Source organism: Adiantum capillus-veneris, chromosome 4 (genome assembly GCF_014529385.1).
Source record: "Adiantum capillus-veneris isolate H3 chromosome 4, ASM1452938v2, whole genome shotgun sequence".
Taxonomy (NCBI): Eukaryota; Viridiplantae; Streptophyta; class Polypodiopsida; order Polypodiales; family Pteridaceae; genus Adiantum; species Adiantum capillus-veneris.
Window position 1 is genome coordinate 48,176,153 of NC_140934.1, and position 16,088 is coordinate 48,192,240.

A 16,088-nucleotide genomic window follows, 5' to 3' on the forward strand; every position below is an offset into this window, starting at 1 on the left:
TGGTCTTTGTCCTGTTAACCCTCCATGAGCTATGAACATCAATGTTCTTGCGTCCAAATTGTATCTCTCTTCATCAGAAGCACTTGTAACTGTTGGTGTTCCAACATTCCCCATCATGCCCCATGGTTCTGGTTGTTTTGGTTCTTCTGGTGGGTAATACACTGTCGGAGACATGTGTGCACCCGATTCTTCATAATAGGCTTGAACAGGCACTAAGGCTTGTTCTTCCTGATTCTCTAAGGTTGGTGCATATCTAATGCCCACTGGTCTTGCTCCTGGTAAAGGTGGTTGTTGTCCCAATACCGGTTGCGGTCTTTCTATCCCCATAGGTCCTGGTACATTTCCCGTTGGGTATCGAGGTACTGGATGTATCTGAGGTGGTGCTAATTGAGCAGGAGGTGCATACTGGCGCTCCCTTACATACCCTTTGTTGTAATAGCACTCCTTTGTTGGATGATTTGTCCATTTTTGTTCAATAGCACACCATTTCAGTGTTTTTGGCAATGGCTTTTGGTATGGTGCCATCCTTTTTAGAGCATCTTCTATCATTTTCTCTACATTTGGCATGGTTGTTGTTTGAACATTCTTTTTAGTGGTAGTCTCGCTCGCTACGGAGGAGGAGCTACTGGATGCAAAATCTGTATCCGCTGACACCTCTCCATAAACCGTACAGTTATCCACTAAGTACAATGCCTCTCTCGTTACTTGCTCGAAACTTGTACAAGCTTTCAAGTGCAAGTCCTTCTTGAGAGTGTCGTTCCTCAGTCCCTCAATAAAGAGAATAGATAGTCTGTCGTCTTGTGGTCGTTCACGTACTGGACATCTCTCAATGTATTGTTTGAAGCGAAGTGAAGCTTCCTTCACTTTTTCGTGTTCTCTCTGTTTAAAAGCATATATTTGTGAGACCGTATTGTGCTTAATCCCTCGTTTTGAGAATTCCTCAGCAAACTCTCTTAGCAAATGGTCAATGTCATGGAATCCCTCTATGTTCATTGGTTGAAACCATGTCAATGCAGTACCTTCTAGAGTAAGACCAAATCCCTCGTATTGTGTATGGAAATCTGTTATCTGCTCAGCTCTTAAGACTTGCTTAAAGAGTGACACATGTGCATACGGATCTCCTGAACCACCATACTTCTTTGGCATACACTTGGCTACTTGAGATGGTCTCATACGTCTATGATCTGCTACCAATCTCATTGCTCCTGTGTCTCGGCTAAAGCTTTCTCTAGCATCATGGACTTCATGGGTTACCCTTGTCGGTTCCTCTGCCCTGAATCTACTACTGGGAGGTAAATGTGATGGTTCCGCTTCAAACCTTGGACCTGGAGTGGTATAGGTGGGGATTGGAACTGCACTACCTCGATTCGTCTCCATTGACTCTCTGGAATGTAATGATCCCATTGGTCCGAGCTTCGAGTCCCAAGGTTGACTGAAAGAGTCAGCAACCTGAGTTCTTTGTCCTCCTGTTGTCATTGAGTTTTGCACTCCAGTTGTTGGTGCTGGTCTATGTGAGCTAGAAGTAACATAATACTGATGTAGTGGTCCCCCAAAGTATGTATATCCTTCTAATTCTTTCTTGCCCATTGTTGAGTATTGCCTGCCATACTTATCGTAAGCGGCAATTTTCACTTCCGATCCCTCGGTGTAGGTAAAGACATAGAGTCTTTTTTTGTCTGTCAGCTCTCCGGTGTAGGGTTCTTCACATCTATAATAGAGATCTTGCTCCCCATTATTATATTTGTATAGCCCCACATAGATGTTATCAGTGTTGATCCTTGTAGTTTCATTCTCTCTTCTTAACCTCGCATTAGGGAAGTTCATTATTGGTGCTTTCTCCTCGAGTTCTTCATCTATTTTGGCTTTGGTGCCCATCAATCCCCACTTGTCCACAATGTTAGGGTTTAGGACTACCAAGTACATGGTACCCTCGTCATCTAGATATCTATCTCCGCTATAGCTCACAGGCACTAAGTCCTTGAACTCACTAGGTCTATCTTCTATCTTTACACAATAGCGGTCCATTCCATCTTTGTAGATCTTGGCACCTTGCTCATTGTCGTACTGGTATTTTATGAACAATAGCTTCATGGTGGCGGAAGGGTTTGATGATCCTGCTGCCATATTTTCTCTGTTGTTCAGGTTCAAGTGTTCCAAGTTTTCGGTGAAAATCTCGTAAGATCTCTCCGAAGAAGTATCAGAGACACTTCCTTCAAAGATCGGCTCTAATGGTTGCACCCAACTTTGGTTTACACTTCCCTCGGTTGATATGGCACTTGCTGGTTCCCCTTGTTTTGGTTGATTATTCCGGAGATTCCTGCCCGATCTCAAATTCATCAATTTCCCTAAAGGACTGTAACTTTTCCGTCTCGGCAATTTGTTTTCCCCAAGTTTTTGTGGTCAGAATTGATCCAAACTGACTGATACTTGGTCAATTGTTTAATCTTGTCAGTTGGACAACTTCTGTTTCATCAAGTGAGAATTTTGTTGCAGTTATGCTGAAATAGACATTATACGCGTATGATGTCTTTTTTCACAGATTTTGACTATTTTGGTTATGCTCACTCTCAATGACCCCTTTATGCTCTGTTCACTCACAAAATTCAGTTTGAACTCTGTTTGAGCAAGTTATGGCTAATTTAGGCTTTTCTTGGCAATTTTCCGCTTTTGACTTGTTTTTTGGGTCAATTGTGATCCAAATGGGATGAAACTTGAAATATAACCTCTAGACAGCTGTTACAATGGATCTGTGTTAGCAAAGTATCAAAATATGTCCAAAATTAGGTCAAAGACATCATACGCGTATGATGTCTTTTTCATCAATTTGGGTCCAAACTTGATATTTATGCTTCCTACAGTGCCTGTAACAATCTTGTCAGGTCAGATTTCAAAAATAAGCAGTGGAAGTGCCAAAAGACATTATACGCGTATGATGTCTTTTGTCCCAGATTTTGACTATTTTTGGTTTTAAGCCTTCTCCAATGTTTATAATTGAGTTTCAAGTGTTTTTGTCAGGTTTGAATGTAAAAACAAGATTTGAATCCAAAATTTCCTATTCTTTGCGTTTCTTGGACTCCGACTTGTCTTTTTGGGTTTCTTTGAGTGTTAATGCTCTTGTTTTAAGTTGATCTTAGGGTAAACCCCCCCTTCTAAACACTCTGGCAATGTCAAATTTTCAATTTTAGTCTCTGTTTAGGTCCTAAGATATCATACGCGTATGATGTCTAGAGTTGCAGATTTCCAGTTTTTCAGCACAGAACTCTTCCAATAGCTCTTTTAAGTGCTCAACAACAATCAGTTACACAGAAAATTTTTCTGAACTTTGTTTATTGCATATTTCACTACCAAAGTGACTTTTTCAGTGATCTAACATGCAATCAAACACATCAAGCACATAGAACACCAATTGATAGCTCTAGATCAGGATCAAATCAGGCCCTACCTAAGCTACTTCTAATCATAAAATGGATTTTTTGCAATTGAAAATATAAAGAGATTTACTACCACACAAGGAGTAGCAAATGCTTTTTATGTCAACAAACACTTAAACACCATCAAAAACAATCTAATCTAAACTAAACTAAAAATATTGTCAACACGGAAGACCCAGGAATACCCCACTTCCTAGTATCTCTCGAGACCTTCGGAGTCCACCACTCCTAGATCTTTTCTAACTAAAGTATACAAAGTAGTTTATACGACTCACCTCGTAGGATTAGTCTAAGGTCACCTACTTAGGGCTCTCGTCCCCGGCAGCGGCGCCAAATGTTAAGGCGGTTACGCCGCTAGCGGAAGCTAAATAGCGAGAACTCAACCAACAACAGAATTTGTCAGACGAGGACGGAGCTTGACCCGTAGGCGCATGGAAACAACTAGGTGGGTGTCAAATCACCTACTCGACCTTCTAATGACAATCACTACTAAGGAAATCAAATCTAAGTTCTAAAATACGCAAGTGACTGAAATCCGTACTACGAACGAATGCTATACGAAACAGGATCTAGAATCATTGAATCGATCTCAAACTCAAGGGGAAGTCTATACACTAGGTAAGAACAACACCCTAAAGACTTGAACTGCAAAATCAACCTATAACCACTCCATGCGGCAAACGCGTATGAAGACAGGCCGAAAAATACAGGTGACCGAAACTTGACCCCGATGGTACTAATGCGTAGCTCTACTCGTTGTGGTTCTATAGATATGCTGCACGCTCTATTCCGACACACGAGTTGGAAGAAAACTCACACCGAAGCTCGTAGGAACTTACCACACATAGAAGCCGATAGCGCGCACTCTTGGTATCTGTGCGTAGCTCTCACCGTTGCTAACACAATGGATGTGTCGCTTCTCCAATGGCGGCCCCGTAGCTCGCGTAGCAAGAAGATAAGACTCTCTCTCTCTCTCTCTCTCTCTCTCTCTCTCTCTCTCTCTCTCTCTCTCTCTCAGACACAGTCACGGCGCTCAAAAACTCACTTTGATTAATAATTGAATCTTTCTTAGGTTACAAAACTTTGGCTTATATACCTCAGCCTTGGAGGTGAGAACATCTCTAATTATTTACATCAGCAGGTGAAATTACTTCGGGATTACAAGCTGGAAACTCAATTGAGTCCCGGTACTTAATGAATGGCTCAAATCAAAATTAATGTCGGAAAGACATTTATTACAATCAATGGTTACAAAATGATGGGTGTGAGCAAAAATGTGGGTGTGATCCTCTGCTGGCTCAACAGCTTCTTAAGCCAGTATACCTGTGAAGCTGCACTTTGCTTCTCATAAAGATCACTCAGCTTTAACCATGCTTGATAAGCCGACATCTCGTCTGCTACATTGAAGTAAACGCTTTCTGCCAAAGTCAGCATAATGGTAGAAACTGCCAATTCATCCATTTCGCTCCATTCATCTTCGTCCATATCTTCTGGTTTTATCCCTTTGAGCTTTATAGGTTTTATCTGCTTCTTTTGTACCAACACGTGCCAAATCTGCTTCTTCCACAATGGGAAATTGGTTCCATCCAGCTTCTTGATATTGTAAAGAGCAGTGTCCTGTGATCCAGCCATAGCTACGCTTCACAGTAGTTTACTTTCTTGGCAAAAATTCGGCAGAGTTTCCTCTTTAAACTGACCTCTGAACCAATATCAACCTGTCAAATGAACCAAGAAATCTTCAGATTCTGCATAAACTTCGATAGAGTCTCCTTTGTAAAATGGCTCTGGTGTACTCAAAAACAGACCAAAAAACAGCTCAAAAACACTGTCTCTCTAACACTGTAAGCTGTGGGTAAACCTGTCCTGCACCTGTACTGTCTCTGACTGTTCTGTCACTGTCCTGTAAGCATAGACTGCGACAATGCCTCAATGACAGTAAAGCAAAGATGCAATCCCAACTGTCTAACTCACAGTCAATACATCCTAGCTGCCTATCTAAGGGTGCTCGAGGGATCGCTCCAAGACCTGTATCACCGAAAGGATCTCAACATTAGAGAATCCCCCAGCTCAATAAAACCTCACTCGACCCTCAACAAAGGCTGCAGTAAATCTGACACTACATAGACTTCCCACAAAGTCATACATCCACAAATTTCCCACTGTATGATGTAACCGCTGCTGCGGTTGTTTGCTGTGTGACTCACAGCCAGCAAACCCTCAACAAACATACATCATCTCTGACAATACATCCCATGTGGAAGTACCTGCAATGTCAGAATGAAATCTGGAATATCAAGCAGCAAACACAAGCTACCTGATGAACTAGTGGATGTCACCTACAGTCTGTGTGTAGATACGCCCGTGTCGTATGTGACACGCCTCCAAGAACTGTGAGCCGTCCTTCGATGTGTAGACAACCACAAATCAACACTCTGGGAGTGTCGATATCCTCAACACCTGCAGTCGTAGGCCGAAAACCCCAAATTTGCAGAGTCGGATCTGCACCCGTCGAGACCACGTAGTCGAAAATGGCCTGCGCAGACCTTTGTCGAAGCCGAACGGTGGCCGAGATGACCTGAGAATGAAATTCTGACAACACCAAGCCCTTCGGGCTTTCCCACGAGATTTGGGGCCGTGTCTTTGCCTGTCGAATTTCACTCCAATCTGAGTTGGTGACTCTAGCCTCCTGCAGTGCTGCCCCGAGCCTCGATCTCAGCTCTGATACCAGTTGAAGGAGTACGAGCGGAAGTGCGACGCGAGAGAGAGAGTGCGAGAAGAAGAGCACGACGATATGGTGAACTCGCTCTACTGTAATGTGTAGAGCATAGTGCGTTCTTATTAGGTTTTTACAAAAGAATATGTGTACATACCTGGCGGCCCGCCCACTTACCTGGGCGACCACATTGGGCTTTATACCCCAACAATTACACATTGCTCTTTGGTAGACCGTCTCCTTTTGGACCCCTATTGAGATGCAACCATTTCTCCTTTTGATCCCCTATTGAGATAGGTCTAGAAGCATATATATATATCCTAACTCTTGTTCCCCTTTTCTCTTCCCATATTAAGTGATTGGTTTAATACGACAAAATCATTTGGTAAAGTTAGATATTATATTTTATGACATTACCTCTCTCTTGAAATCATAGTCATCCTCGACTATGAGGTAGAGAAGATAAAGCTTAGTTATTAGTCCATGTTTCTTAGCGGGATAGAGGATCTCTTTTTACCCTACGACATCATTCCAGAATGGATGACTAATCCATTTGGTGCTCAAGAGACTTAGCTATCGCAAGCACATCTGCTCTTTAGCCCATATCATCCTTCCAGAGTAGAGTAACAAGTTCTACTTGGTGTTTGAGAGATGTCGTCTCACCACAAACATGATCCTAAGCATGCATACTTCTTAAATTTTGTGCACAATAAAATAAAGAGAATGAGTCTTATAAGAAGACAAAAACATTATTCATTTAAAATGCATTTTCATTTGCTTACTCTAGTGTAGCATTGTAAGCGTTGACAAGGTTCATATTATCCTTAATCTAGGTTTCTTATCCATCTAGCATAGTTGAAAGGCTAATTCTTAAACTTAACAAGATATCATTGGATAATCTTACCGTTTCTTAGTACCTTGTCTTCGTGTGTTGAAGAATCGATTCGGGCTGCAACACCTCTTCTTGATCTTCAATCTCTAGCGGGTCCTCCATTATTGGTTCTTTTTGTGGCTCTCCTTTGTAAAGCTTGAGTAGGCTCACATGGTTAACATTGTGAATGAGCCAATGTTTGGGCAACTTTAACTAAATAAGCCATCTCATTGATTGGCTTAAGAATTTTAAAAGAAAGGACCATAGTATCTTTTTGCTAGTTTAGCATAATACTCTTGGTGGCTCGTAGGATTTTTGCCCGTAGTAAGCTTTAGATGAGCCTTGAGAAACTTTAGCAAGACCCAATCATTTTTCTTAAAGACTAAGTCTCTTCTGTGCTTATTAGCAGCAGTCCTTTTTTCTTTTGTTGTGAAATGGATATAACTTTTTAATCTTTGGAAAAGATTCTCGTGAGTCTTGGCTATATTCATCAGCAGCGAAGATCTTCCAGTATACTTTAAGTAGTAAGGGACTTTTGGGTCTTCCCTCTTTAACCTCAAAAGGTGCTTTCTCCATAGAAGTATATACAATGTCATTGTACGCATACTCTATAAGAGGTAGGTACTTCTCTCATTGAAAACGTTAATCTACTTCCATGATATAGCTTTTAGTAGATTCAAGAATTGTTAGATTAGTTATTTCACTTTGGTCATCCGTTTGTGGATGATAGGCCGAAAGAGAAATTTAATCTACTTCCTAGATTCTCAAAGAGACCCTTCTAGAAAGTACTGGTCATTCTAGGATCTTTGTCTGACATTACCATGATACTTGAAAATTTAAGATCTAAAGAGGGTTGCCGTTTGATGTGCCTTAATAGTCTTTTTGACAGGCATAGAGTGTGTTTTCTTGCTAAGTCTGTCGACTGAAACAATCCAATTTGCTTCCCTCGATCAAATTTCAATTTTTGGTACACCATGCATTTTGAAACATACTCTTGTATGTTTACTTTTCATGGTAGACCAACAGAAATACATTTCTACTCCTCGAAGAGTAGATTATGGAATCCCTCTTTGACTCGCATAAGGAGAAGCATGGGCTTCATACATAAATTTCTTATTGTATGGGGTGAGTAACACAGCCTATTGCCGTTCAAAAGATAACCATCCTTCAAGGTGAATGGTTCTTTGTTTCTTCCCTAATGCCAAGGTTGTAATTACCTACTTAAAGTCTTGGTCAGTAGCATACTCATCTATCGTAAAAGATAGATCATTGTGAGTTGCTATAGACACCACATTTATCCTTGGCCGTTGTGAAAGTGCATCGATCACTTGATTGTGCTTGCCAGCAATGTTAGCAATATGAAATTTAAATTACGAAAGAAAATTTTCCCACCTCATTTGTCTGTCGAAAAGCTTGGTTTGCGTCATGAAGTTCTTGAGGCTTTTGTGATCCATTCGTAGGATGAACGGAGTCCCCCGAGAGATAGTGCTTCCATGTGTCTAGGGCATGTAGAATAGCTAAAATCTCTTTTTCATATATGCCCAAGACCCATTCAGTGGCATTGAGCCTTCGACTCTCATATGCTATGGCACGCCCTTCTTAAAGCAAGACTGCTCCAAGGCAATCACCACAAGCATCACATTGGACCCCAAATGGCTTTGAGAGATCCAGAAGCATGAGGACTAGTTGAGAGATAAGCTTCTCTTTGAGCTTGTCAAAAGCATTTTGTTCTTTAGCAATCCATGAGTACTTAATGTTCTTCTTTGTTAAGTCATGCAATGGTCCTGCTATTTGAGAGAATTTTTCTATGAAGCATCTATAGTATGCACACATACTAATAAAGCTTCTTAGCTCATGTAGATTCCTTGGATTAGGCCATGCTTTTATTACCTCCAACTTTGATGAATCCATACGGATACCATCTTGAGAGATAATGTGACCTAAATATTGAATCTCTTGTAGGAAAAATTCAATTTTCTTTTGATTAATAAAAAGCTTATTCTCTCTCACAACTTGAAAGATTACCTGGAGGTGTCACTTATACTACTCAAGAGAATTTGAGTGGCCTGAAGATTTTTGTCCATCGTGAGTTTGAATGCGGTTAGAGCATTTGTGAGGCCAAAACTTGTAACTTATGAAATAGATCTTCTACACACGGCACGGGAAATATTTTTTTTGTAGTGATCCTATTTTGTGCTCTATAGTCGACGCACATGTGATATGTGCCACCTTTCTTTTGCACTAAAAGTACTGGTGAACAGAATGGAGAGGAGCTAGACCTCACCATTCCTTTTTCCACCAATTCATGCACTTGCCTCATGATCTCCTCTTGTTGAGCTTGTGAAACTCAATAAGGAGGTTTATTAGGCGGTGAGCTTCCTAGTAGAAGATCTATTGCATGGTCATCATCCCCTCATTTTGGAGGTAGCTCACTAGGGATGTCATCAATGAAAACATCTTAGAATCCATTTAGGAAATTAGACAACTCTAATTCCTCTTGATTCCCTTTATTGCTACTTGTGAAAATATTAGAGTCATTTACAGATTCTCTAGCAAAAGTCATATACGCAAAAGTAGAGCTTTTCATTGACTTATCAAAAGCATACGTATTTCCTAGGGATATGGTGTTTCCTGACTCATTAGCATCTATGTACATGATCTTTTCCATGTAGGTGAAATAGATTCTCCTTTCAGGGGACTTTATGTTGGTAGCCATGCGATTGAACCATGGTGCCCCTAGGATAACATCCTCATGTTGGAGAGGTAAAAAGAATTCTTCTTTGTCGACGTAGCTTTGGACATGAAGCCTCAACTTCCCAATCAAGGGAGTAACAGAGGCTTGCTATCCCTTGAAAGCAGCATCGGTAGTTACAGTATCTCCCATCTCAAAAGCTTGAATGCCCAACTTAGTGGCCAACTCCGTTGATATGAAGTTGTGAGTAGAGCCAAGGTCAAAGAGAATAAGGGCATCATGCTCCCTTACTTTTTCCCAAGCATAGGAGAGGTATGAGCCTTTGCAAAGAGTATCCTCTTTGGAGCTTCAACCATGGTAGCTCTAGGAGTGTCATTGAGTACATTTCTTTTCGAGCAAGAACGATAACCATGTTCTTGCTCCCCACACTTAAATCATTTAAGGTCTTTATGAAAAAGCCTCTAATTCTTTGGGAGAGAGCTTATTTTTACCTTTGTAAGCTCTTTTCTTCTTGGCCTTGTTGTTGTTGGTGTTGGTGTTGCCTTGGGAAGAGTTTTAAGCATTGCTCTTCCCTTTAGCTTCATTTCGATCCCTGTTTTCCATGGGCTTGAAATTTCTTCTCACCCCTGATTGGAAATCAATCCTTGAAGCAACCATAGTCTGGTGGATGACTTCGGTGGTAATGCTAGGCCGTTGTGAGTTGACATACTCGGCCATTTCTTCAGGTAATACCACACAAAATTGTTTCTTTTCTTTGATGAAATCTATCATTTGAAAGACTGTAGCTTTGAGATGTAAATCCCAAAAGTTGTTTACATATTTGTGGACAGACTTGTTGAAGAGTAGCTTCAAACTCCACCATTTGGTAAGCACTTTGTCCTTTGCATCGCTTGCAAGGAATTGCTTTATGATGAAACTCATAGAGTTTTTCATGTCTTTGGGGCGTCTTCGTTTCCATGAAGGCTAGCCCACCATTGACGAGTAGATTTCTCGGAGTGCATAGCTACACGGTGTAACTTGGAGGACTCCGTGAAGCCCTCGTCTCCAAAGGTCTCATCAAATTGTTGGATGAAGGCCAATACTTTGTTGGTGGCACCAAAGGTGCCATCATAGGTGAGAAAAGAGATCCTCTTTCCTCCCTCTTTGAATTTCTTGAGCTTTTGGGACTTCGCCATGCATGGTAAGTTTTGTGATGTCCTCTCCTCTTGTATTCTCTAGGAGAAGAACTATTGCTTTCGTCGGAAGAGGAGGAAAGTGAAGAAGAAGAAGAAGAAGAAGAAGAGGGTGACCTCTTCCTTGCTTTTTTCTTCCTTTGTTTCCTCTCTTCCCTTTTGAAGTAACGAGGAGAAGGACTATGGGTTAACCATTTCCTCTTGGGAGGAGTTGGCAATATTCTAGACCGTCGTCTTCGTGGAGCCACATCTTTAGAGGAACTTAGGGATTCACTTCTTTCTTGTTCTTTGGATTCGTCCTCTCTTATGGGAGAGAGTCTTCTTTTGGGAGTCTCATCAAGAGACCTCCTAAACTCTCTCTCCTCTTGGAGAGGAAGGGAAATCCCATAAGCACAAAGTTGTTGGGTAACTTCGGCTTGCAAAGTAGGGTTGCCCATAGCTTAATGCAACCTAGTAACAAAATAATTGATAAACATGGGGGCATCATCATTAGCACCTTCATCTGCAAAATCAAAATTATCAATATTCATTCTACCCTCTCGGTTATTATAAGCCATGCTAATTATACTTATGTGTTTACCTAGTGTATCCGTTGGCAATTCAAAACCTTAGTTGCTACTCCTCTTAGCCTTTGACAATGAGCACTTAAGTATCTACACCCACGGCTTGAATTGGTTAACTATAGAGAGTAGTGAGGTGGGTCTAACATTGCAGAATTGTCGAGGGATAGCTCCTTTCGGACTTCTTATGTCTCAATAATGGTAATGCTGTAGGCAAGTCTTAAAAGACCCCATTATTAAGACCAAAGCTCCCAAGGTGTGCACCATATTCCACATAGTGGGCTCAACAAAACCGATAATAGATCCCAATCCCACTTACCCTAATATAATTAACAAAATCAACCATTAATAGGCTACTTAAGGACCACTCTTCTTAAGCAAGAAAACAGATACCAATGTAATGAAAATGGCCTATGAACTTTGAGAATAACGGAATTAAGAGAATTAAGGTGAGCATTTTTGTGGGATCACTTTGAGAACATAGAGGGTGAACTTAATTGATGGTAGCAACATAAGCATAGTACTTAATTAACTTGGCATGAACAATACTTTTGCAAGAGAGAGAGTATTAGAGAACTTGACAATAGTTGAGGACCCGATTTACTTGGAGCAGTCTCCCCTCCAAAAGCCGTTTGTATTATAGATTCTCCCATCAAGAGAGACTTTGTTACAATACAATCTTTGTGTTCCTTGTGACCTTGGTGATGCTATGAAGATGGAAAGCTTCATGCATCATGAGCTTAACATAAACTTTGCAAAAAGCGTTATCTATCCTAAGCCTCTACCTCAAACACCTTCGAAAGTGGGGAGAGCTATCGAGGAATGAGGGTAGGGAAGAGGAAGAAGAAACATTCCATAGGAGAAAGAAATAGTTCCTCACTTATCATCACTCTTCTTGCTTAGCATAGTAATGAAGATAAAGAAGATGGAAAGCTTAAGCATTGAAGCATATCTCTTGGTTGGATTTGCATTCCATAGCCAAGAGTGTTAGTGTAGGCTCTCCCCTTCTCAACAAGCTTGGAGAAGGAGATGGAGCTCTTGCACTTTGCACTCCACATAATGAGAGAATGTGTGTGGGAGTATACCCCCCTCTCATGCTTGGTCCACACCTCTCTCTCTCTCTCTCTCTCTCTCTCTCTCTCTCTCTCTCTCTTATTATTTTATTATTTCATTTGGACATGTGTCCTCTTTTTCCTCTTTGAGAGAAAGAACTTGATTATTTATTTTTATGTATCTAAATTCTCATCGGACTCCTTTAAAACCTATCCAATAGCATTCAAGCACATCATGAGGGCCACATGTAGAGATCATTTGAACATGTGTCTTTTATGCTTATTAAGTCATTTGGTTGAATTAAATACTTCAAAGATTTAGTCAATCAAGCATGGAAACCTTCATGCCTCTTGAGAATTTATCTTTGAATTTAACATTTCAAAAACCTTAGTCATTTAAGCATAAAAATCACCTCAAGCTTTGGGCAAGGTTCCCACAACCACTTTAAGCATCTTAACACCTCATGCTTGGGTAGGATTCCCACCTCGAGATTAGTCCTAGCTTGCGTAAGGTCAAAGGACTTTTAAACACTAACTTTTGGAGGTCTTTAATGAAGCTAACACTAAGGTCTTTTAAGCTCCATTAGATGCACGTTGCTCTTTGATAGACTACCTCCGTTTGGACCCCTTTTGGGATGTAACCATCTCTCCTCTTGGTCCCTTGCTGAGGTAAATCTAGAAGCACTTATTGCAAATTGCTCTTTGGTAGACCGTCTCCTTTTGGACCCCTATTGAGATGCAACCATTTCTCCTTTTCGTCCCCTATTGAAATAGGTCTAGAAGCACATATATATATATCCTAACTCTTGTTCCGCTTTTATATTCCCATATTAAGTGATTAGTTTAATATAAGAAAATCATTTGGTAAAGTTAGATATTATTTTATGACACCATCCTTGGGAAATTACCTTTACTTCATGACTTTCATTGATGATTACTCCAAGCATGCATGGATATATCTGCTTAAAGCGAATTCCGAAGTTTTATGTGCTTCAAACAATTTCTGGCTATGTCTAAAAATGTCTCAAAATGTACTATGGACACCCCCCGTTCTGATCAAGGGAGGGAGTATATGTCTCATGAATTTGATGTAATTTTGACTAGTTGTGGGATAAAACGCCAATGTACAGTGTCTTATACGCCTCAACAAAATGGTGTGGCTAAGAAGAAAAATAGGTCACTTATGAAAATGGCACGATGTATGGTCAAAAGTCAAGCTTTGCCGCATTTGTTTTGGCTTGAGGCCATCATGTGTGCCACTTATGTACTAAACAGGTGTCCTACAAAATCTTTGCAGTCTTTGTACCTGACAATCTTTTTCACCCTAGGAGTTTGGCAAATTTGAAACATAACTTGTTACTTTCAAATAAGTGAATTTTCTTGGAAGGTTATGGCTGGATTGCTTTCTTCTCCTGCAACTTGCTTTGAAATCCCTCATTTTTTTGCTTACACTGGTTTGGAACTACTCTAACCAAATCTCATGATATTGCGATAGGGCATCTGAATATCGGCATGACAATTTATCATCTTTACTGGCTTAGAAATGGTTTGAGTGTTCCTTGGCAACACCTTAATGCTCCTGAAGTTACAAAGCTCTTTGGGATTGTCATGATTTACATTCTTTGATCAATATTTTACCCCTTATTTGGCTAAAGTTCTTATATCTGATCTTGATTTGCTCCGCTTGCTAGTTTCTTAGGAGTGGTAATTTTAAAACGCTTTGCTGGGCTGCTTCACCCTAAGCTCAGCTGATGTTTGGCCTGATATACCTAAATCTTATCCCTAGCTAGTTTTTTTTTTTTTTTTGGTTGGCTCCTAAAAATGAGTATGGAGACTATTTTGCAATACTAGAAGGTTAATGTCCTCCAAGAACTCTATTATAGATTCCATTGTCCAAAACAAAAGCATGATGCTTGTACTCCTTTTTATTTTCATAAAGCACCGCCTTTTTTGTTGTCCTTGAGATGACTTTGGAACTGGACAATGCTGGTATAGAATATCCATGGTGCTATGAATATTTAAGGGGTTTCGTGTTGCTCAAAAGACTCGAACGGAGATGACTTGATTCTTTTCTATTGAGGTCCCATTAGAAGTTAATGTTCCTCTTAGAGGAATCTGTAACCTGGTGATAGTGAAGCTCCATGTTAATTTGTTTTTTCTTTTTTGGTGAAAGAGAAATATATATTTTCAAATTTTCAGGCTTCTCAATACAGCACTTGGTAGTAACTCTTATTGGACATATTGATAACATATTGATGGCTCAAACCATTAACTCTTGGCTTGCTGTAAAAAGAAAAATTATTTGCTCGCTCGGATATGTGATTTCTTAGTGCTTTTACTATGGTCGGGTCCTTAGAGAAGGGGGGGTCTCCACCTAGTTTTTGTTGACACCTCACTTAACGCTTGCTTATATTCCTCATTCTATCCTCATTTTAAGTAGATTGCATAAGCTGGTTTTGAGGTTGACCCAAACAATGTTAATAGGCTTTTGCTAATACGAGATAACCAAATTATGTTTATCTTGTCTAACACTTGCTTGCTAAACTTTTATCTTGGCTTTTGAAATTGGTGGTTGTATGAGGGTTGAAAAATACTCAAATGCTTATTATCGGTGTGTCGGGATACTACACTTAGCATATGGAAGGATGGTTTAGTCTATTGGCTTTAAGAATCTTGTGGAGAAAATACTTAGAACATCCATAAATTCGACAAATGACTCATGTTTTGAATAGTGGCTGCCATATTTCAAGGGTTCCCCTTGATGGTATTACCTGGAGGTGTTGCTTGTGTTCGTCTAGTGAGTTAGAGTAGATGATTATATCATCAAAGAACACTCCAATAAAGGTTCGGTGAGGCATGAATAGCTTCTCCATCAAGCGGTTAAATGTGGCTATCAAGCGGTTAAATGTGGCTGGTGCATTGGTCAAGCCACAAGGCATGACAATGTACTCGAAAAGACCAAACCTAGTGCAAAATGCGGTCTTTACAATGTCTTGGTCAACTATCCTTATTTGATGGTAGCCACTTTTTAGGTCAATCCTACTGAAGTAGGTGGATCTTTGTAGCTTATCAAATAGGTCTTCTACTCGTGGAACGGGAAACCTATTCTCTATAGTCGACACACAGACGATATATGCCATCTTTCTTTTGCACTAATAACACGGGTGAACAAAATGGAGATCAGTTGGGCCTAACCATGCCCTTCTCAACTAACTCATGCACTTGCCGCATAATCTCCTCTTGTTGAGCTTGAGAAACTCTATAAGGAGGTTTATTAGGCGGTAAACTTCTTGGAAGAAGTTCAATTGCATGGTCATCATTGCCTCGTTTAGGAGGTAGTTCACAAGGGATGTCGTCAATAAAAACATCTTGAAATCCTTTGAGAAAATTGGCTAACTCTAATTCCTTGTGATTGTTTATATTTTCTTTTGCTAAAGCATTAGGTCCATATTTAGAATCTTTAACAAAAATCATGTACACAAAAATAGAGCTCTTTATTGACTTATTGAAAGCTTGCGTATGTACAATGGGTATGGTGTTACCCAACTTCTTAGCATCTATGTACATATCTTTTTCCCTGAACCTAAAGTAGATTTG